General features: G+C 35.6%; 1 protein-coding gene across 1 annotated transcript in view; it reads right to left on the reverse strand.

Moving 5' to 3' along the window:
• Positions 1-24,262, reverse strand: part of LOC117991550 (uncharacterized) — a 59,204-nt gene extending 34,942 nt beyond the window's left edge. The window contains exon 1 of the mRNA XM_034979147.2: positions 24,193-24,262. The gene's annotated coding sequence lies outside the window, so the exon portion shown is untranslated. The remainder of the gene's footprint in view (positions 1-24,192) is intronic.
• Positions 24,263-24,523: the final 261 nt, after the last annotated feature.

Here is a 24,523-nt window from a genome sequence, read left to right on the forward strand (position 1 = left end):
CCTTAATCTACGGAAACAAAGTCGCTGGTATCATCTAATATGAAACAACATTATACGGCAAAACTGTACTGCATAATATGGAAATTGCAATATAGAGTAAGCTATTAAATTCACTGCGCAAATACCCACAAAGACAATGCATTTGCCTTACAATATTTAATTATCCAACCAAAAGCCATATTACACAGTGCTTGGCTCAGGAACATTGCTTTGTAACTATAAACTACGAACCAAGTTGTTATGTGCAACCATAATAGAGCAGGCAATCTAGTGAGAGCTTTCAAGTAAATACGTCGATAAATTACAATCCAAGTGTGTTCATTATGATTTATAATAGGTTAACTCGTAAAATATAAATACAGAAATGGTAGGTAGGTAGTAAATATTTTTCTAGTCTAAGTAGGTACTTATAATATAATCTAATAAATAAAATGTTAAAATGTCGCATCACTTGAGAACGGCTGGACAAGCCATTTTTTTTTTAAATATCTGATGGAAAGAAAAATCGGAAAAGTTTACCAGAACAAAAAGCAAAACTGAACGTTGATTATTTTATAGGATTTTTGTATGAGCTCAAGACCATAACTCACGATTCAAATGAAGGATATAAAGTACGTATGTAATTATTTTTTGTTTCGTACTTCGTAGGTCATGGAAAATTTACTAGGAAAAAATTAGGAGAGTAAGAAATATTTCGCAAAATTAACTCTTGAGGATTCCCTCTAGAGTTAATTAGTAATATTATGGATAGCAAAAAATTGGACAGGACAACGTCTGTGGGATCAGCTAGTAATAAAAAACAAAATTAAAAGATAAGAAGAAAGTAAAGAAACTAAAAGTAAAGAAAGAATCAAGTATTTTACCAGTAGATAGTGTGTCTTGGAGAAGTTTGGTAGGTCGGATTACCACAATATAAGTTATGTAACTATGTAGTCCGCTTACTATATCTAAAGATAGCATGTAGGGTGTGCGTCATAGCGATAGCGCACCCTTTTCTCGACTTTCGACGGTCATTTTAGACGATAATGACATGTGCCAATAGTGTAATAAGGCATAAAATCCCTTGCCTCAACTTATTGGATAACACCTCACGTTGCCTCGACTTCACCTATATCACAAAACAGAAGGTCCGCTCATTATAACGCACGGTAAACTAGCGCACTTCGTCCGTGGCATTTGCCACGTTTTGCCACTGCTCCCTGCTTAGCGCACTTACATAATATTTATAGAGTATGGATGCATAATATTATATCCTACACGCCTATCAAGACTAAGTAAGCTTTAGTCAGCCAAATGTCGGCATGTCGGCTGAGCTTATTAGGCTGAGCTTGCCGTACGCACGTTCAAAAATATAAACAGAGTCGTAATTTTAATGTATATCAAAACATTATTCTAAAATTACATTTCTAAGAGTCCTCGCAGACCACAAACTTTTTATCGGCCGATAGTTTGGTCGGTTTCTTAATCAGTATGAAGATGGAATCGTTATAATTTGCGCACCTACATACATCTTCATACTGATTAAGAAACCGACCAAACTATCGGCCGATAAAAAGTTTGTGGTCTGCGGGGACTTTAAAAGTTTGAAGTTACACAACCATTCACAATATTGTGGCTAATTCTATTGTACACAATCTGTAAACTAAGTGAACTAAATTGACAGGTCTAAAAGAATTGCTATTCTTCATATGTATATCAATACTTTAGACTTGTCATATAATTAAGTTTAGAAGTTGTACTACAGAATTAGTGACACTGGCTATCATAATATATTATGAGTAAGTGGTTGTGTAACAACACTTTAAAAAAAATTAATTACCTACTTATGTTGTTTTGTGTTCGTAACTAACTTTAAGATGTCTCTATCCAGAACTGACACATGCATCTGTGTGAATGTATCTGTTGTAGAGTGTTGTATAGAGTGCATCTTCTGTTACTTCTCTATTCTATGTCTCAACTGTGCAGTAAGCGATGCGCCTTACATTCCGCCGTATTTGTTAAACCACCCCTCTCCACTGTAGAGGGCTCAATTAAGCCGGAATCGTTCTAATGGCTTTGCCTTTGCTTTTGGCGTCAGCCTACATTATTATGTTGATGCATACAAATGTTTTCATTGGAATTAACAATGTACTTGACTTTCGGAAGGGATTTGAAATCTGAATTTTGACTTCCTTGAGCTAATTTAAATATCTACGAGTAGATATCTAGATATCTAGAATATCTAGAAGGTATACGAGTCAGTCAGTGTCTTCATTATTGTCTAGACACTAGAGCTTTAATTAAATGTAAAGATTTTTAACACACCCCTTGATTGAACTGATAACCTGGTGAAAAGAAAAGATTTTTAAGTTCGTAAAAATGACTTCAAATAATTTTGTCATCATGACGATTAACCCATAGCCGGCTCACTACAGAGCACGGATCTTCTCTCAGTATGAGAAGGGTTTGGCCTAAGTCCACCACGCTGGCCAAGTGCGAATAGGCAGACTTCACACACCTTTGAGAACATTATAGAGAACTCTCAGGCATGCAGATTTCCTCGCGATGTTTACCTTCACCACTAAAGCGAACGCTGTATTTAATTTCTTAAAACGCACATAACTTCGAAAAGTTCTAGGTGCGTGCCCGGGATCGAACCTCGACCTCCCGATAGGATGCTGACGTCGCAACTACTAGGCTATCACGGCTCTGATAATAATTTATAATAAGAATTAATTCTTTATTCAGACATTATTAAATGGTTCATTAAGTGTCAGTAATTAGGTACCTATTATGTGAATACCTAATTAATTACTAAAATATATATATCTTTCTTAAGTCTATTTAATAAATACAGTTAAACATTGAGTTTCAGTTTCGTTAAATAACAATTTTAATGTATCACAGATCTTTATAAAAACTGAGCCATAAAAAGCATTATGACAAAATTATTCTCGCCTACGTAAAAGCGTGTTATAGACAGGTTAAAGCTTCCGTGACGTGAGTTTATTACAGTGCTTTTACATTTACATAATAAGTTATTCGTGATTGTGATAATACGCTTTATAATGTACTAGCTTTCGTCGGCAACTTTGTCCGCTTGGACTATTCAAATTTTTACCCCTATTTTACTCCCTGGGGTTGAATTTCAAAAATCCATTCTGAATGGCTGTCCACGTTATCTACACTAATATTATAAAGAGGAAAACTTTGTTTGTTTGTTTGTTTGTTTGTTTGTTTGTTTGTTTGTTTGTTTGTTTGTTTGTACTGAATAGGCTCAAAAACTACTGGACCGATTTTAAAAATTCTTTCACCATTCGAAAGCTACATTATCCACGAGTAACATAGGCTATATTTTATTTTGGAAAAAAATAGGGTTCCGTAAGATATTTGGGTTTTTCGGACACAAGGTGTAAAAAATCAACCAGAAAAGTTACTTATTTTGCGTACGCTGCCTAAACTATAAAAGATAGAACCATAAAATGTTCTAATTAATTGTAGATCTTATAAATATCTACAAAAAAGTCCGCGACACACTATACCCATCTATGTCGAGTGAGGCACAGCAACCATTTTTTTATTTAAAAATCTTGAATTTTTTTTGGACTACATTTAAACGCGTTTATTTTACTCATGCTATTAATCCTTATCAAAATAAATGATTTCATCACTAAGAACAGTTTATGGAGATAATATTTGGTCTTTGAATGATTAAAATTGGACGTTTGGTTTTGAAGTTATGGCGAAATTAAAATATTACGATTTCTGCTGCACGGCCCGTTGTCTACACTAATATTATAAAGAGGAAAACTTTGTTTGTTTGTTTGTTTGTTTGTACTGAATAGGCTCAAAAACTACTGGACCGATTTTAAAAATTCTTTCACCATTCGAAAGCTACATTATCCACGAGTAACATAGGCTATATTTTATTTTGGAAAAAAATAGGGTTCCGTAAGATATTTGGGTTTTTCGGACACAAGGTGTAAAAAATCAACCAGAAAAGTTACTTATTTTGCGTACGCTGCCTAAACTATAAAAGATAGAACCATAAAATGTTCTAATTAATTGTAGATCTTATAAATATCTACAAAAAAGTCCGCGACACACTATACCCATCTATGTCGAGTGAGGCACAGCAACCATTTTTTTATTTAAAAATCTTGAATTTTTTTTGGACTACATTTAAACGCGTTTATTTTACTCATGCTATTAATCCTTATCAAAATAAATGATTTCATCACTAAGAACAGTTTATGGAGATAATATTTGGTCTTTGAATGATTAAAATTGGACGTTTGGTTTTGAAGTTATGGCGAAATTAAAATATTACGATTTCTGCTGCACGGCCCGTTGTATTATATAAAGAGGTAATGTCGTTAAGTTTGTTTGTAGGGGGTAATCTTTAGAACTACTGAACCGATTTTAAAAATTCTTTCACCAGTAGAAAGCTACATTATTCCTGAGTGACATAGGCTATACGGGATCTTTAAAAACCTAAATCTACGCGGGCGAAGCCGCGGGGATCAGCTAGTAATAGCTATATATCTGCATACCAATAAGCCCGACCCATCCAGTAGTTTGAGCTGTGCGTTGATAGGTCAATGAATCATTCAGTCAAACAGTCAGTCGGTCAGTCAGTCAGTCGGCCAGTCAATCATAACAGTTTATCACCTTGTGGTAAGTAATGCATGATGCATTACTTACCAAGTGAGATCGTAAGCAGGGGTTAGCTTATCAAAAATAAAAAACAGTTTATTTTTGTGTTCGTTACATAACTAGATGTGTACTAATGAGTCGCTGAGGAAGGATTTGTAAAGACAACCTTAATTAGGTTCCTCGGAATAAAGCCACAGAGATTTTTTGAATGGAGTAAAGGCTTAGTCAGAAAAGGGTTTTAAATTCAATGGTATTACAGAATTTCATATCCGTGGGAGAAAGGTCACAGTTCTTATCTTTTTTATCTAGCTGACCAATCAAGGGGTAGGATTGGGGTGGGTGGGTGATATTTCTGAAAACCTTTTTTATAACGCAAACCCCCACGTTGTAAACAAAACAAACTTTAGTTAGGTACTTGGTGTAATATTATTTTCGTAGCATTTTCGTAGACAACGGCGTAGCACTTCATAGTTGTTGTATAATTTATTTAAATTTTATTATTATTGTATTAAAGCAAACCTTGTGCCCTAGGCCCTAGTCCATGAATGCGAAACTGTGTCTGTCTGTCTGTTACCTTTTCACGGCCTACCCGTTTAACCGATTTTGTCAAATCTTTGCTACAGAAATAGCTTGCATCCTGTAGGCGAACATAGGTTATAATTTTATTTTAAAAATCAGAGGGGCCTGACAGGATTTAAAAAACCTAAACCTGTGTGGATTTAGGTGGGTTCGGTTTATTAAAAAAATCCTTCTTACTCTAGTTTCACTAAAAAATACAAGAGAAAAAAACAAAAAAAATACGAATAGAGTCAGAGATAGTAAATAGATCCAGCAGGAACTTTGTGGGCATCATCTAGTTATGTTATAAATTGGTAGTATAGATAATCGTAAGCTAAAGTAATTAGACTAAGCCTGGTCGATCTCATAACTAATTAGAAGACAACAAGATTGGTAGCACACAAGATTGACTAACGCGAGTAACACAATCAACAATGCTAATATAATTAGATCCTAACAGACAATTTAGATAATGCCTGTGCAATGTAATGCCTAATTTGAACCTAAATAGAAATAAGTTAGACAAGGCTCACTAATATTTTGCTTTCTGTATAATTATATTTATTTGGAATCTGGACTGATAATTTGGGAGCTGGCGAGCTATTTGTTTGTATTAATTATTTTTTGTTCTTTCCCTCTTGTATTTTATATTAAAACTAGCTTATGCCCGTGACTTCATCCAAATGGACTACATAAATTTTAAACCTCTATTTACCCTCTTAGGAGTTGAATAATGAATTATCAAAAATCCTTTCTTGGCGGATGTCTACGTCATAATAGCTATTTGAATGTCAAATTTTTATTTTTTTATTTTTTAAGAATATTAGCCATGATAAATGACTAATATTCCCCTTTCCTCTCCAACTAAGCGTCAAGCTTGTGCTAGGAGTAGGTACGACAATAGTGCAACGGGCGGGGTTTGATCCGTCGACCTTTCGGTTTTCAGTCCACTCCTTTACCCGTTGAGCTATTGAGGCTCTAATTCAGCCCAATCCATCCAGTAGTTTGAGCTGTGCGTTGATAGATCAGTCAGTCAATCAGTCCGTCAGTCAGTCAGCTTTTCCTTTTACATAATTTAGAGCGATCACGCACTCATCCGATCCGAATCCGTGAAAATACGGATATAAAAATATCCACGTCATAATATGACATAAACTACCATACAAATAGTTCTTTGACTCTTACTTCGGAACGTATTTTCACGGACTCGGATCGGATAAGTGCCTAACCGCCCTTATGATGAATGATGATACTAAAAACATTTTTATGAGTATCGTACTGCGCATTACCATTACGCATTTTAATGAGCAGTACTTGATATAAGTACCTAATCTGATTCAATATTGATTATAAATACCTAGTACCACAACCATATTACTAGTTATTGCGTTATCATCAAAATTGCATAAGTTTTCAAAGTTTCCCTTGTAGCTCTAATGTTAGAATATTCACTTACATTATGTACGTTACGGATTTAAAAACAAAGTTAATAATACAAAGTTTGTAAAAAAAGTATATCTTCTTATCAAACGTCAGTTTATCAAGCACTGCCTTTTGTCCTCTATTTTCCTATCACATGCTCGCCTATTATGACACAAACGTGGCACAATAAAAACCACCTGTCCATTGTACTCGCCGCGCCAACTCATATCGGACACCTCAGCTGTCATATCAATCTTCATTCCATTCGCACATTTACCCGCATGTTTCCCAGTTTGTTGTACTAGCCAAGAGAAACAAAACCCCAATAAAGTACCTATCCTTCATCTATAGTATCTCTTTTAAGGGTTCCGTATGACCGAATGAAAAACAGAACCTTTATAGGACCATTTGTCTGACTCGTATATCTGTCTGTTGGTCCATTTGTTACAGTCAATACGCTCCAAATTTACTGGACCGATTAAGTTGTAATTTGGTACACATATGAATTTTTTGTGACCCAAACACGGACGTGTAACGTTAACAAATAATTTTTGAATGGGGGGTCACTTTTGGGGGGGCAAAGTCAGAAAATTAAAAAAAGTTTGGCAAACCCGACCGTGCAACATATTAAATGAAAGGGCAAGCTGAGGCGGGTCAGTTAGTCTCTATTAATATTACTTTAATCACTCAATGACTTTGCTACGAGTATGTATGAACTATCCCTACGTGACATTTATATAGGTACCTAACAGTTTATTTTTATAAAATTGCTTATCCCATTATGTTTTTCCCAACAAAAGTCCACGAAAGAATTTCATTCAGTTAGGAGAAGAATAGAATACTTCAAGACTCAAGCGAAGCGCTATTTAGTCGGGGCCTGAAGATAATTAACCGCTGAAACCATGCCTCACTGTCACTTTGAAAATATTTCGCGCAATAAAATGTCCTCCCAAATTTACACTTGAATGCATTTTAATTTGTTTAGTTTAAGCTTGACTCGGGAATTTTGAGTTTCTCCTGGCTTTGTTTAGGGAATTGCAAGACGGAAACTTTATTAATAGGACATTACAGCTTTCGGTCATGATAATGTCTTTTTAATGGCCTGTTTTTATGATAAGTCATGGTGATTAAACACTATGTAAAAATGTATGTTTAGTTTAGTTATGTATGTTAGAAAGTAAAACTAAACATAAGATTTTCTTGTTCTCAGCCTGATGTTGCTGGAAATTAGAAAGGCTAATAATGTAATAAATAATGGAATTAGGTTAGGGAAATTGGGAACGTAGGTGCGTGGAAGTCTACAATACAAATGTCGGTAAAATATCTACTCGAATACATTCAATCATTTAATCAATTGCGATATAATCGCATTATTGAATTGTTTATAACTTTTAATTATTTAGTTTATCAAATAATTGTTTGTTTTCTTTTGTAAGTTACGGCCACACCTGCGCGTCTAAAACGCGCGATGCGGGATGTGATGCGGGAGCGTCCACGACGCGATTCTATAATATATGCACGCCTACACGATTACAATGCGAATCGGGAACCTTATTTTGAATACACTAGACGTGCATCCCATTCTGCAGACGCGCTCGAATTGCGTTGTAATCGCGTAGGTGTACGTGGTGAGACTAAATATGTCGTAGGAGGCGACCTCCGCGCGGCTGACCAAACGTTGCTAGAATTCGAGAGTCGAAACACTTCTGCGTTATAGTAAACTGGATCTTAAATACCTTGTTTTAAAGCTCAAGTTTGTCTACACATCTACTGCCAGCACTCCAAGCGGAAACGTTGCGAAATTAAAATCAGTGGCATTGAATATTTGACTTCAATTATTCAAGGCTGTTTAGGTCCATTTTACTGTAACGCGGAAGTATTTCGACTCTCGAATTTGATTTCGTTTGGTGAGACGTTAAATCTTGTACTACGGGTACAGTACCCGTAGCACAGAATATAATATAATAGTACTAACGTCCCGTAGTATTATACGTTGCTAGAATTCGACAGTCGAAACACTTCTGCGTTATAGTAAACTGGATCGTAAATACCTTGTTTTTAAGCTCAAGTTTGTCTACACATCTACAGCAAGCACTCCAAGCGGAAACGTTGCGAAATTAAATCAGTGGCATTGAATTTTTGACTTCAATTCAAGTCTCTTTAGGTCCATTTTACTTTGATGTTATTGTGTTTCGATTCTCGAATTCTAGCAACGTTTGGTGAGACGTAAAATCTTATAATACGGGTACAGGTTTGAATGATGTTTTACAATAAGTATCGATATAGTACAAAGTACAAAGGTTTTGAATTACCGCTACGCAGCGAGTATTTATGTAAACAAAGAAATATTAAAATACATAGGAAAGTACATTCTGTCATTAGTAAGGTATGGTTAGGGTAGATCAACCCATTGACAATATTAATGTTTTTTCGATAACTGACGATAAATCAATAGGTACAGCGGCCTACGTAGAGTGATATTAAATTTCAGTTCTGTATCGATTTATGTTGTGTACCTATATGTATAAAAATTATTCTGTTTGGTAGAATTTTCATTTTTTATTCAATGACAACCCTTGACTGCGATCTCACCTGGAGGTAGGGATGGAAGCGGCTCAGGTTAGTCAAGGCAGTTTACAGTACTGAATAGTTTCTACGCGGCATCGTATCAGACCACTAAAAAGCTGTACTCACGTGTTTAGTCGACGTAAGCCCGACTAGTTTCGAACCCATCCGGGGTCCTTTTTCACAGGGACTCAGCCGCACGCGCCGCGGCCTGCACGGACCGCTGTGTCTTACGTCGAAAAACATGTGAGTACATCCAGATTCTTCTATAGACCACTAAATCGTTTGGCGATACAACTTTAGCGATTGGGTGATGACCAACTACGGCTAAAGCTTATCACCAAAACAGATCAGAATAGAATAGAATAGAATTTTCATTCAGTTTTTTTATTCATGTAAACTTTTTACAAGTGCTTATGAATAGTCAGGTAGTTTTAATTTACCACTGGTTCGGAATGCCGTTCCTACCGAGAAGAACCAGCAAGGAACTCTTTTTAATTTTTCAATTTACAATGTTATTATACCGTACTATTCAAGCCATTGCAGCCCCGTGCATTGCTGGAGCGAGTCAAATCCAAGCTTTTTTAAAAGATTTTTTTGAATTGCCCTACACTGCAATTCAAACTAAAATTTAAACCTAAGAATTCCTACTTATAAGAATAAGACCACAGCGCTCACCAATGCGTCATCAGTAAAATTGGTCATGTCTAAAGAAAAATATATACTTACAGCCGTACTCAGAGTCGCTAAGCATTACTTAGGATTAAGTTAAAACGAGACAGACTTATGTGAGAGATATAGCTCTGTCTCGTTTTAACTAAACATAAGTAACGATTAAGCGACTCTGAGTACGGCGGTTAGAAGAGTTAATCAATATTTTATGGGAATAAAGTTTGCTTCCTTGTAATTATTAAAATCCGAGCGTGTCCGAAAGAAGTTAAAAACACCTGTGCCATGACATTTTCTTATAGCACCCCTCGCTGGAACTAATTTACTAAGGTACGTTTTACTTTTATTAATGCAACGGATTTTTTGCATTAATAAAATAAAGAAAAATCTTTTTTCTGTCTAAACTACCTGAGAAATTGAAATAAAGTGTCTTGTTTCTACAAAGATATTAAAAATGTCTGGAGACAGGCAAAGCTCTTGCAATTACTGTATTTTAAAAAGTGAAGACAAATTCGTACGCTTGTGTGACACATACGTTTAGCTGGGGATTACGCGCCTTTTGACGCCTTCAAGCGTGCTTCAAAAAATGGCGCCCTCAATATTTCCGTATACATAATTCAATTTTGGTTAAAAAGTCTGCTATAAAGTAAATTTAACTAAGAATGTAACATTTATCGCGAGCGATTTGATATTAAGTATCTGATGAGATTTTTTTTTCTCCATCAGAGATGGAATCTATGAGAGGTGTCTATCTGATGAGATTTTTTGTTCTCCATAAGAGATGGAATCTTAATCAAAAGAAAAGAACTCAATCGAGTGTCACCAAAAATGGGATCAGTTTAATACTACACAACTTTGTTAGTAATTCTCTCAAATAATTGTTATAGTTTTAGGTTTAATTATGTAGTTTGATTTTAATTTAAATTTGTAACGATGCAATGGGGCTGGCATATACCTAGATCATCTGTAAAAGATCGTTACAAAATGTCAGAAAAAAAACTTTGCTATGAGAGTTAGACGCTATACAACATCGCCAAAAATACGAGTGTAATTGATAACTTTTCAAGTCCTTTCTAAGTCCGATATCAAGTAGGGTAGTATCAACAAAGGTAATTGTTTAATAACAATATAGATACTTACTTACTCAAAATTTGAACTCATACCTACTTGAACTACAAGTTCCAAAGGAGACTGCTATTTTATGCACTTGGGAGTTTTAAAATTAAATAAGTTTCAATATGTGTGGGAGAAAGTTGTTACAGAAATCGCCCGCCAGGGGTGGTGTTCGGTGTTGCAGTTATAACATTACGGCTAACCTAACTAACTTAAGTCAATGCAGACAAGTTAACATGGAATAGTTAGGGTTTGTTAAAGAAAACTATTCGGATATAATTAAACCTTGCTTACTCGTAAACAAGTGAGTTATTATAATATAATTATGATGTATTCGAGTTATGCACAACGCATACAGACAGGGTGGAGTACAGCGAAGGTGCAGACCTTGCTTATTTTTCTTGATATCAATTCAAAGCTAGTTTTTTTTTATAAAGGCAGCGGTATAGGGCGCAGGACTGGCCCAGTCCAAAGTTTTGTTTTCAGTATATTAATTTCAACAGTAGATATAATAAAAAGACTGTCTAACTATATGCGTTGACCCTTATTATGGCCCAAGTATCTTATCTAAATACTAGCTTATGCCCTCAACTTTGTCCGCGTGGACTACACAAATTTAAAAGCCTAGGTAAAATTTACCCTCTTAGGGATTAAATTTTCAAAAATCCTTTCTTAGCAGATGTCTACGGCACAATAGAAGTCTGATGATGACGATGATAGTTTTTCATGTAGTTTGTTAGAGTGTACACCATAAATACACAATTAGACAATAGTGGTTCCAACTTCCAAGTAAGAATTTCCCCTGTGACGTCACTTGTTAGGGAATGAAACGTTGAGTCGTGTAATGGCGGACGACAGCGGAGTTATTCTCAGCCTGAAGCTGTCCCTCAGTTTTATTGCCTCGTAAGTTGTAACAATATCTTATGAGGAATTTACAGAGACGGGCTGCAAGGTCCATCTCTCTACGGAGAGCTTTACGACCTTACACTTCAGACTAAATGGGTTGTCGATAGTTATTTGTTCTTCTTATACCTCTCCACTATTAAAGATAGGACGGCATTACAAAAGGACAAACTGACTGATTGATATTGCATATACGTACAGATTAAACCAAACTACCTACTGGATGGTTCGAGCTGTTTGGCATGCAGATAACTATTATGACGTCTACATCTGCTAAGAAAGCATTTTTGAAAATTCAATCCCTAAGGGGGTAAAATAGGGGTTTGATGTAGTCCACGCGGACGAGGTCGCTAGTATAGGCTAGATACACGTGACTTCATCTCTCAAGAGGGATCTTAATAACATCACGAACTCATCGCAGATAAAGCGGATGTTTTTCGAAGTTTAAATATTAATTCTGTAAAATAGTGCAGCAGAATTACGAAAAATACGTTAAATCACGAACGAAAAGCGAAATTCACTTTCTAAAAGAGTTTTCCTCGCTTCAAAAAATCACATGTTAACAAGCGTGTAAGTACAAACACGAGTAATTTAAGCATTCTCGAACATTTCTTTTTTGTAAAGGAAAACACAAAGAGTTCTATTTTATTCAACAGAACATTCTACAAAAATAATCAAGATACTTGAGCAGAAAAGCGAAGCGTTTCCCTCTAATTGCCGTAAAGCCGACAAAGGGCGCTCCTAGTAAGCAAGATACAAACAAAATACTGCCTCAAAGATCGCGATGAACGTACATTGACGAGGCACGAACTAAGGGCTGATTCAGTTGCGCATGTTATACAATTATTGTACCTTTGATGACCTTCGTAACGCAGTGCTGAGTTCTGTAATCCAAATATATAAAAGGAAAAGGCAACTGACTGACTGATCTATCAACGCACAGCTCAAACTACTAGACGGATTGGTCTGAAATTTGGTATGCAGGTAGCTATTATGGCGTAGGCATCCGCTAAGATGCAGTTGAGATGGATGCTTGGAGTTTCTCCACGTGATCAAATAAAAAATGAGGAAACCAGAGTAACTGACGTAACATTTATCATTATAGCTCAGTTGGTTCCGAAGCTGAAGTAACAGCTTCAGAACCAACTGAGCAGGACTTTATAATAGGTAGGACTGAATAACTTTGAGTAACTAAGCCCCATAAACTACCACTATACAAAAAATCACATCATTTTATTACTATAGTCCAAGACTCTATTCTACCTTCCAACGCTAATATTGGGAATGATAAATAATTAGCCTCTTGTCTGTAAATTTCTACAGAAAGTGAGCTTCCTTTGCATGGTGGTGGGCATGAGTTCTCTCTCTTTGTCGACCAATTCCAGTAACCTATTGTTAGGTGTAACGCTGTTCGCTGCGCTTTCGGTCGCACGCGAGATGAATAGACGCGGGTCGAGCCGCCATTGTAACTCAAAAGCGACGAATTACAACACGCCTTCATTCGCTAAGAAAAATGAAGCGAGTAATTCGATTAAAGTGTAATGAGAAATATGAGTAACTGTAGGAGAAGAAAATAAATGCTCTGGTTCCTAAAGCCTTCATAGCTTTGTTTTATAATTTTTTGGGGTTCCGTAGTATGCCAACGGGACCCCATTACTAAGCCTTCGCTGTCCGGTCTGTCTGTATCTCATGAACCGTTATAGGTAGAGAGTAAAACTTTCACAGTGTGTTAAACTATTGCTGCTATAACAACAAATAAATACAGTGCGACACTCTCCTGGCGCGTGGCGAAAATCAGAACTAACGTTGTCGCCAAGTGTCTCCTTTGTTCTTCTTTGAATAGTCTAAGCCTTTGTTCTCCACCAGCGCCCCCCTGTCAATGTCATTCAAGAGCCAAGAGAGCCTTGTCGCACTGTAGTAAAAATTAAAAAATAGAAGACATATAGGACTCAGGTAAGTTTTCTCACAATGATTTCCTTCACTATTAAACCAATAATAATTTATAGGTACCTACTAAATTGCTTAAAAAGCACTTTAGCTCCGAATAGTTAGAGGTCCGTGCACAAGATCGAACGCCGAACATCCCAACATATAAGGCCAAAGTTTTAATCACTTGGCTATGCACTGCACGGCACTGCTTATTGAACAATAAAAATAATAATTATTGTAAGTAGTCCATCTTATTTATTACTAGATGATGCCCGCGACTTAGATTTAGGTTTTTAAAAATCCCACGGGAACTCTATCATTAACTGGGATAAAAAGTAGCCTATAACTTCCCCGGGATCCAAGCTATCTCTGTAGCAAATTTCGTCAAAATCGGTTGAACGGATGGGCCGTGAAAGGGTAGCAGACAGACACACTTTCGCATTTATAATATTAGTATGGATCTAGAATAGAAAATAAATTCAGACTTTAGTTAAAATACCGAAAAGAAACCAGAATTAATTTCTTAACTGAGTAAATAGCGGTTGAAATTGCAGAGCGCAATTTAGCGGTAAAATGCAAATAATCACAAAAAGTGCACGAGGCATGGCTAAAGCCTTAATTAGCTTGAACAGCTTCGTACAATGGATTGTTTCGCAAAGAAAAACCTTTTATCTTAACAATAAGTTCGAAAACTGCATTAAATATTTTAATTAAAAGTACTTATGAAAATATTTTTTAAAGAAAACAACGTACAATCGGGTTATAGAATTATTGTTTGAATACCTATTTAACTTTTTATTTTTCTATTGTATTTATTAGTATAGATTGTATCAACTCAATAAAGCTACAGCCACATCTATGCGTCATGAACGCGGGATGCAGGACGCTATGCGGAGCACATCAGAGTGTCCACGAAGTTGTAACCGCAGAGGTGTGTGATGTAGGAGATCACCGCCGCGCGGCTGACGTTCCCGCTTCGTAGTCGCTTTGGTGGCGCAGGTTTGGATGATGCTTTGGTGTTTTATTTTTTACTAGCTAACTTGCCCTATCCTTGCATAGAATATAGAAAAACCTCTCTAAAAACATCCTATCTTTTGGTACTTAATAACTTTTTAGGGTTCCGTACTAAACAAAACAAACAACACAAAACAAGTAATCATTATTGTTTCGTCATGTCCGTGTCCGTCGTGGCGGTAAGTGACAGGCGGTAAGTTAAACATAACTGTTTTTTTCTACCCTGGTAAATAACCAGTATGTTCAGTTAACGAAAAGAAGTTTTAGTATCACCATTTCGTAGAACCTTGAAGAAAAGTTGGTCATGATTTTGTGGTTTTTCTTTTATAAAAAGGGAATTCTCCTCGACACGTACCTAGCTCCTAACAAAAAAAATCTACTTATTCGTTTTTTTTTCTATCTTACATACGTATCGCATCATGAAATCTTTACGATTATACTTTAATAATATTAATATCATAAATCTGGAACCTTTGAAATATAGGTACCTATATGTTTTCTTTTACTTTAATATGGTAATCATAATTCTATTTTCTTGTAAAGAAAATACAATTGGGTACGTTTGCTTTCCATTGCTACGTAATGTTTACGGTGCGGCGTATATTCTACAGAATTCAATCTAGCAAATCTGTAGGTGTGCTATTCTGCCTTCTAATAATATTATTATGATTATTATGTTATTATGTACAGTGCAGTACACGTGTCAGACATGTCATGATACCAAAATTACTGTCATGTCATGATACGTGTCTACACTCTTTATTATGTTCATGGCTGTGCAACCAACGAATTTCATAGTACTTACCTACCTACGAAAGAGGTTAGTTACCTCCCGTTCCCACTTGTCGTTTGTCGTTTGTAGTTTATCGCTTGGTGTTTTAGAGAGCGGGATATTTTATATGAAGCTGTTCACACTTGTCGGAAACCGATTTTGTGTCAAAATGTACTGCCACTGGGACATCAAGCGACAAACGACAAACTACAATCGACAAGTGGTAACGGGGGTTATATTAGTTAACTGACACGCTATCGCTATTTCGTGAATGGACCCTAAACAAAAGAGGGCTATTTAATGCCAGAACACTTCTGATGGCGAACAGCTCTCGACTCTCATTTAAGTGAGGGATTACCAAGCGTATTGCCCTGTTGCTTGTAGGCTAGCAATGTTTTATTCTTTAGTGAAGTATGTATTTAATGTAGGTATCGTTTCAAAAGCTCGTTAACTTCAAGTTATTAATGAGGACTTGTTAAAATTAAACGGATTTCGGCCCAAATGAGTGGAAAATTTAAATTGAAATCGTGAGTTATGTCTCAATAATAAAGCCAGCGGAGTTAAACAGGGACGATTTATTATATTCATTCGGCACAGCGGCTGAACTTCATGAGTATGGGTTAACAGAAGTTTCCCTAGCGCGCTCCCCAATGCTCTTCATACAAACGTAGGTTCAGTTCTTTAGATTTATATTACAAAAGGAAAATAAAACGCTATAGAAATAGGCATGACGACTAAGCGCTTGCTTAGTATGGGAGCTTGTCTATATATGTATATAAAAGGAAAGCTGACTGACTGACTGAATGATCTATCAACGCACAGCTCAAACCACTGGATGGATCGAGCTGAAAGCATGCAGATAGCTATTATGACGTAGGCATCCGCTAAGAAAGGATTTTTGAAAATTCAACCCTAAGGGGGTGAAATAGGGGTTTGAAATTTGTGTTAATTTTTTGTGTTAGTCCACGCGGACTAAGTCGCGAACGTAAGCTAGTATGAAAAATAAGATGGGACGTCATAAACATTTGACGTGTTTTTTTAGTTAAAATCGATAATTTTAAATGGTTAGCAAACTTAAAACTAACAGCGAACATAGGCACCATCCCAATTATCTCTGATATTTTATTCCTACCAAGCAAAAGACTGTAGCCCGTAGGGTACTAATCGATAGATGAAAATAGACGTTGTGCGCTAGAGCCGAAGTAAGCTTTGAGTGGTTTGATTAATTTTCTTGGAATCTCTCGGAATTATTATACGGGTGGTGGCTGTAAATAAAATAATGTATTCGAGACATTATAACCCCTCGGAGGATTTAACATAACTGACTGGCGCTAAGTGGCACAGAATAAGGCTGCCTTTCCCACATAGATATGCTATGCTACGTAGCTAAGCTATGGATGTGTGTGAAACCCACCAATATGATCACTTGATTTTCATAAGATAGGTAACTTATAGCTTAGCTCTGGTGGAAAGGGGTTCAACAGCTATGTTTTTACAAAATATGTACCTAGTTGAAGCAAAAGATGCAATGTCACGTCACCAACATGCTAATGTTATTTGAAAATCCAAAAAAAACCACTATTATATCATAGTTAAACCGTTTTAAGTTTTCACTATTGTCGACAGGCCTCACTGACTGGCATTTTTTTTTTATTTTCTTAGGTTATCGAATACCTACATCATCATTGTGACTAATCAAAAAAAAAAAAAAAAAAACTGGTGTACGAAATCTCTAACTAAACTAAAATGACAGGTCTTAATTTATTGCTATCCCTTTCACAATGCTCGCTGCGAAAAAGCATTTTAGCAAGATTTATTTATACCTGCAGGTTATTTAATTTAGTTTAAGAGTTTGTGTACAGCAAAATTAGCCGCAATATACAGTCAACATTTTTTAGTTTGCACATCAAACCCTTCAGTTTGATATAAATTCATGTATAAGACGGTACACCCTCAATAAATAATTTGAAACACTTCGGTCCGATACTACCATACTACGACCGGTTGCTAAGTGAGTAAATTCTCAAGGTTCCCGCATACAAGACCACTCTCTTCAATACCTAACTCACCGCAATGCAAAGGGGATTTCTCAAGGAACTAAGAGCGAGTTATTTAGAAATATAGCTCTCGAAACACCGTTCTTTCAACTAAATTAAGATTGAATATCGTTTTTTCTTTTATTCAAAGTAAAAGAAACAGATGCCTTGTTGATTAGAAGTTTATCTCTAAGATTTCTAGGTATAGTACTTAACTCACCGCAATGCAATTAAGGGATTTCTCAAGAACATTTCTCACGAACATTTCTCAAGGCATAGAGCGAGCGAGTTATTTAGAAATATAGCTTCCGAAAGAACGGGACTATTAAGATTGAATATCTTTTTCTTCTATTCAAAGTAAAAGAAACGGATATCTCGTTGAATACAGGTAAGTACCTACTTAGGTATTGTACTTTTGAATTAAGGCTTTACTTGCTAATCCAGGATAGTCTGAAAGAGTATAGGTAAGTAGATCAATTATTTTTGAAATTATATAGGCTTAACCTTGACTGCAATAGGATGATGTAGCGTGGATGCAGCCTAAGGTGGAGTGCGTTGCCTAAATGGTGCCGAAGACGAAGACGAAATGAAGAAGGGCATTCCTTAATCTAGCAGGACGTTAGAGTAGGAAGCGAATCACTTTGTACCTACGAGTCCGTGAAATTTCCACTAGGATATTTATATTTTACAAATTATTGCAAATAAAATGCTCTAAAAATAAATTACTTGTTTATTTTATTATGCAGATTAATTAAAGTATTTAACAACAAAATTTCTAATTAGTGAACGTTAATTAAGTCTCCTCATTTGCGACGAACGTTATCCATTCTATTTCAGTAAAATACGGCACCTAACCAAAATACGACCCAAATAATATCTATATATCACGAAGCAATGCTTTAAGGTGAATTCCCACTACACCGTACTCGGATCGTGCCTTGCCCCAGATTTCGATGCCCAGATGAGACAAATATTAAACAAGATTAGTGGCGAGAGTGGCAACGCACGCACAACAGACGGAAACGCTAAAGTGCGGAAACCAACCCAGAGTGAAGAAAGAAAGAAGATTGGTGGCATCCTTTTAAGATAGGGCTATTTTAAGTCCTGTCAATTTATTTCATTGAGTTTTGTGTACTTAGGTGCTGCGCTGCATAAACGAAGGACTATTTATTTATATTTACTTTATTTTAAAATCTTTATTACACACCAAAGAATACACAGAAGAAATTAAACAAAAAAACTAGGAACAGAACTTCACAGTGTGCAAAGGTTTATCGCTAATAGCGATCTATTCGCCGCACCGCGGTCTATATCGCACCAAAAGTGTGCCCAAGTGTGCCGTTTGCGCAATGCACAGGCCCAAGCTGAAAAATATTGAAAGCGCTCGGTTGAGCACACGACCCGCCCTAAGCACGGTGTAACCTGAATCATCCTTTATGTTATACCAATTATCGCGGAGAAAACATACCTACTAAGTATAATAAGAGCCTTGGGCGTAAGATTTTGAGTAAATAAACTTGACATACAAAATTTTGTATGACGAACTAGTCTTTAAAAATATTGCGGGGCGCTATTCATTTAATCTTCGCATAATGAGACTCCGCAATATAATATTTCTTTACTTTTAATGATGAAACAAGATTTTGTCATTACTGCTGAACCACCGAATGAAAAATAACAAGTAGGTATCAGGTAAATATATTTCCCTTTTCCCACCAAATAAGCGTAAAGCTCCCAGAAGTAGGTAAGTACGAAAATAGTGGAACAGCGGATGATATTTGAACGACTTTTGGTTGTAAGTCCATTCCTTGAATCATTCAGCCATTGAGGCTTATCATCCACGCTTTAAACCCAATACCTATAGGTACTTACTGCCTATTGTACACCGGTTTAGTAATCTAAATATATAAAAGGAAAAGGTGACTGACTGACTGTCAGATCTATCGCACAGCTCAAACTACTAGAGGGATCGGGCTGAAATTTGGCATGCAGATAGCTATTATGACGTAGGCATCCGCTAAGAAATAATTTTTGAAAATTCAACCCCTAAGGGGGTGAATTAGGGGTTTAAAATTTGTGTAGTCCACGTGGACGAAGTCGCCAGCATAAGCTAGTTGGGATATAAGCGGTGATATTGCAATATAAGGAGTGATGGTGGTTAATACTTCGGGGGTCTGGAGTTCGGTCTCGGACACGCATGTCTAACTTTAAAGAAATGAATTTGAAATTAAATTAAATGAGTTTATTTATTTCATGCAGAACTGCATGTGCCACTAATGATAATATACCACCAGTTCGGAAAGAAAATTCTATTGAGGTCTAAGTACTACTTTAATTATGCGTTTTAACTTTTAAGCAATTAAATATGGAAAATATCTTGAGAAAACCAGCATTCCTGAGAGTTCTTTATAATTTTCTTATAGGTGTGCTAATCCGCACTTGGCTATATATATATTGGTCGCTAGCTTCGTGTAAGCAATGTATCAATCGGAGATACCATAAATAATTCGAGTTTCAGTGTGAGATGTTCAGAGATAATTGGTGGGAAAGTTTCTTGTTACAATTTTCGGTTTCGATGTTCGAAATTCAAAATCAAAAATTAGAATAGAATAATGTTTTATTCTAATAAACTTTCACAAGTGCTTTGGAAAGGTTAAGTTAATCTACCGCGCCGGTTAGGAATACCCTTCTTTCCGAGAAGAACTAGCAAAAATCTCGGCTCGAATCTCGAATCGCCTTAGGGAATTAAATCAAAACAAATAAGAACTGAAAAAAAGGTAACTTAATCAAAAGCTTCATTTGATTCTACGCGCTCTACCATCAAATTTTCACAGCAATTTCTGGACAAATTGCAAAAGTTTTGAAATACGCACCGATGCTTGTTTGAGATTTTTTTTAGGTAGGTACATATTGTGCAGTAAGTACCGTAGAAGTCGACCTATACTCTTCTAATGTCGATGAACATACTATTAAAATTAATTAAATTATAAAAGTTATTACATTATGAAGTAGCATGCCTTAAGGGTAAAAGCCTTAAAAGCTTCCTTCAAATAAACCTACCCTTCCCTATGAATTGTTAAAAGCCACATGTTCCCTGATGTTTATTTACTTTGGTGACATATTGCTGTTAAGGGGGTTTTACCTTTACACAAATAAGCGTCTAAAAGTAGACAACGTAACTAATTCTGTTGCAGGTACACAATCTCTAACTCTAAACTAAACTAAATTGTAAAGTCTAAAATCTAGTGATAAGTTTCCTTTTTTTTTAATTTTTAACAAATTTTTTCCCGAACTGTGATAGGACACAAGATAGAATTATATTTATTATATTTACATCTGTGACACGTCTCATAATCATAAACAATTATGTCATACAACCTCTCGTCATGTAAGACCCATGTCCTCGAGAAAGCTTTAAAGGGTTAAATGTAAAGCTTGCACTTTTTCGGGATTCCGACCCATGTTATAAGCGATTAAAATAAATCTGAAGTAAAAGACGTAAATACCTAATACAGGTTGAATTGAGAAGTCTTCTTTTTTGAATCGAATTAAAACCATAATATTATGTTTGAGTGATTCTTCCGCAAAAACTGGATCGATAAGATACTTTTAGAGTTATAAGGCCTAATGTATACAGTTACTCACCCAACTTTGAGCAACTTTGGTCCACTGGATCCTGAAAACCAGACTTTAATTTCTCCAATTTAACCAGAATTTAACGTTCTCAGACCGACGCGTTTGGAACCCTCGTAGCTTTAGTTTTAAGTTTGCGTAATAATTATCACCACTATATATCTCTATATATCAAAAAGAGTAATTTATTACCTATTTTGAATAAATCATTTGACTTTTGACTTTTGACTTTTAATACTCAGGCGATGTTCAAATATTCCTGGGGGTTTTAGGATTTTATCTAATTGATATTCAATTTTTTTACATCAATATTTTCTTAGTGTGTCATGTAATGTCATGTAATCATATAAGATACTTAAATATTTATTTTATTGGGGACCATAAAAAACGTTTGATATTTTCTTCAGGTACCTATAATATTAAATGCTAAGTGTATGAATATATTATACTTAATCTTGGGTTACGGGTATCACTTCGGCTGAGAATTCGACGCACTTAAAAATGATTTTTCAGTTCAATAGCCAAGTATTTTGTAAAAAAACTTTAATATGTATACATGTAAAATATACTTTTGTATAAGAAATATGAGAGAGATTTTTGTTAATAATAAACACATTTTTGCAGAAATGTTTTTTATTAAGTATAGGAAACCCCCATATATTTTGCAACTGAAAAAGGTAGGTAGTTTGTCTTTTTAGATCCTCATAAACATATTGACACAGACCCTATGATTGTTGGAGGGTGGGTCGGGGTTCATACAAAATCCCTCATCGCCCCTTCACCCGGATAATACTTTTACAATAAGGTTTCAAAGCGAAGCTTTAGCAAATGTTTCCAATCCAAAAGGGAAGTTATCTAATTAAAATTCATCGTGATTGTTTCTCCCTCAAATTCGACGGATATAGCCATAATGTAGTCCAGGTTGGCTGAACCAGGGCACAATGAAGCCTTAATAACAACTTTTGTTATCTCTCGTCCCTCGTCCCAGGTCTGATTAGTTCTAAGATGAAACAATGATTCTTTAGTAAAATGTAAGCGATAGAAAACTTTTAATTTTAATGATAAAAGGATCGAATTATCTAGATTCGATAAGAAATCAATTTAATCTACTAATCGATACAGTCGTTTTATGAATTGATTTTCCGGTGTAGAAAGTAGGCTATGTCCGTCTCCATACCAATGTTCGTCAAAATTAGTTAAGCGTTACGATCGGCCGTGAAATGGTAACAGACGGAAAAACTTTCACATTGTAATATTAGTAGACATGGATGAAAATAAGTATTTCCACCACTTACAATAAAATGGAATTCTTTAGTAGGACACGTCGCACTTCTTTTAAAATATTCAGACGAGGTGGGAATAAATGTCCAGAGGTCGCAAAATACACATTAAATGAACCGAAGGACATGGAAATATAATGTCAATTACTTAACTATCAAAAACGATGCAATCGAATGCATCTTTTTCTTTTCATGTAGAAAAACACTTTTATCAGAGTTGCTACAAACCGCCAAACTTCAATTTGAAGATGGCATCCGATGATGATGATGATTATATTTAGTTCGTGTTTTCTTAGGAGTAGCGCATACTGGCAGAGTGCAGGCATAATGGCAATAAAGCGCGGCTATGGCTCCATTTCTTAAATCCTTGTAGTCAAAACAGATTCATCATACGTGCTTATGACACATATAGCAAGAAATATCTAAAAGTAGACCAACTTAAATATAAGTGTTAAATATGGGGTCCGTCTCTGCCAACAAGAAATGCACATAATACAACGCTTGATGGCAGGGATCGGACGTATCCCGTTTTATGGTACATGCCTAATTTAAGTATATCTTTTATTATATTTTTTGTTACTAGAAATTTAGAATGTACTCCCACCTAAAATACTGTTGCTGTACGTTAAAATTAAGCTCTAGGTATGTTTTCATTTCGAAATAATAAAAATCTTTCTTTGGGTTCTAAGGATCAATTCTACAAATAGGACTATTAGCGCTGTTCATCTTTTCCGGGCCACGTCTTTGTTTTCAGTGTATCAAAATATAGTGTACCATTTTTGATGTATATATACCGCTCAACAAAGAGTAAAAAAGTTTTGCTTCAATTATTTAAGGAAACTGAGTTTATTATCGGCTTCTTCTCAGACCAAAGCGAGTTTGGAACGTTAGTAAAATTACCTATCACCATCATCATTATTATTACTTTCTAAATCCATGGTAAAATAGTAATATCAAAATTATACATAGCCACAAAGCTATGGAATGTTGAATGGAATAGTGATTTTTAATACAATTTTTCAATAGTCAATTGAATTTTATTAATAGAAGATATAGAATATAGAATAATCGATCTTCGATATCAAATGTGCGTGTTCAACCTTTTGGTTTCATTGTAATAGTTTAAAAACATAATGAGACTTCAGTTATTGTAAACTGAAAATATTATTTATCAATCGATAATATCAACCGTTATCTCCATTTGATATTTTTTATAGCAGGTGTCAGCCAGTTTGTGATTAATTCATTGTAGCTTCCAGGTTTACTTTTATTTATAACACACAAAATACCGATATAGTCGATAGCTTAATTCTTTTTTTTGATTATTCACTTTAAGCTTATATACAATGTGAATTCCAATTTATTGATTTAATAGTTCCGTCAAATATATTTTTTGAGTAGGTAACAAAGAAAACATCTTCAATGAAAAACCTTAAAATTAATATTAATTTTAGGCCGACAATCGATGATATCAATTGTTAGTAATACATAACTCTATAATTATATAGGTAATATGCAGCAAAAGAAAATCACACCAAAGGTATCAAAGTACCCAAGCGAAAGCGCGCGAAAATCTACGCAAAGATAACAAAGACTAGGGAAGTTGAAAGTGTGTGAGTAGGCATTTATAAACATTGTTGTGCGCAACAGATATGCCGCGTACCTTAGGGCGGCCGGCTGGGACACTGCGGAGCGCTAAGCCACCGCGCCGCTTCGCGCGGACTGCCGCGCCGGCCGCCCGGACGCGCCCAGCGCCCCGTGCGCCCGGGGTTGCCAGGACTAGCTCAAAAACACCCCGTCACAAAGTGTACCTGGAAATAATATTCTGAAAAAATTTACAAAGTATACAATAGAATAGTATAAAAATAAAGAATCGAATAGAATAGAAATATCTTTCATTCAAATAAACTTTTACTTTTGAATGTCCAAATGAAGAAGAACCAACAAGAAACTTGGCGGTTGCTCCTTTAAAAGATTCGATATACAATATTATG

The sequence above is a fragment of the Maniola hyperantus genome, chromosome 2 (genome assembly GCF_902806685.2).
Source record: "Maniola hyperantus chromosome 2, iAphHyp1.2, whole genome shotgun sequence".
Lineage (NCBI taxonomy): Eukaryota > Metazoa > Arthropoda > Insecta > Lepidoptera > Nymphalidae > Maniola > Maniola hyperantus.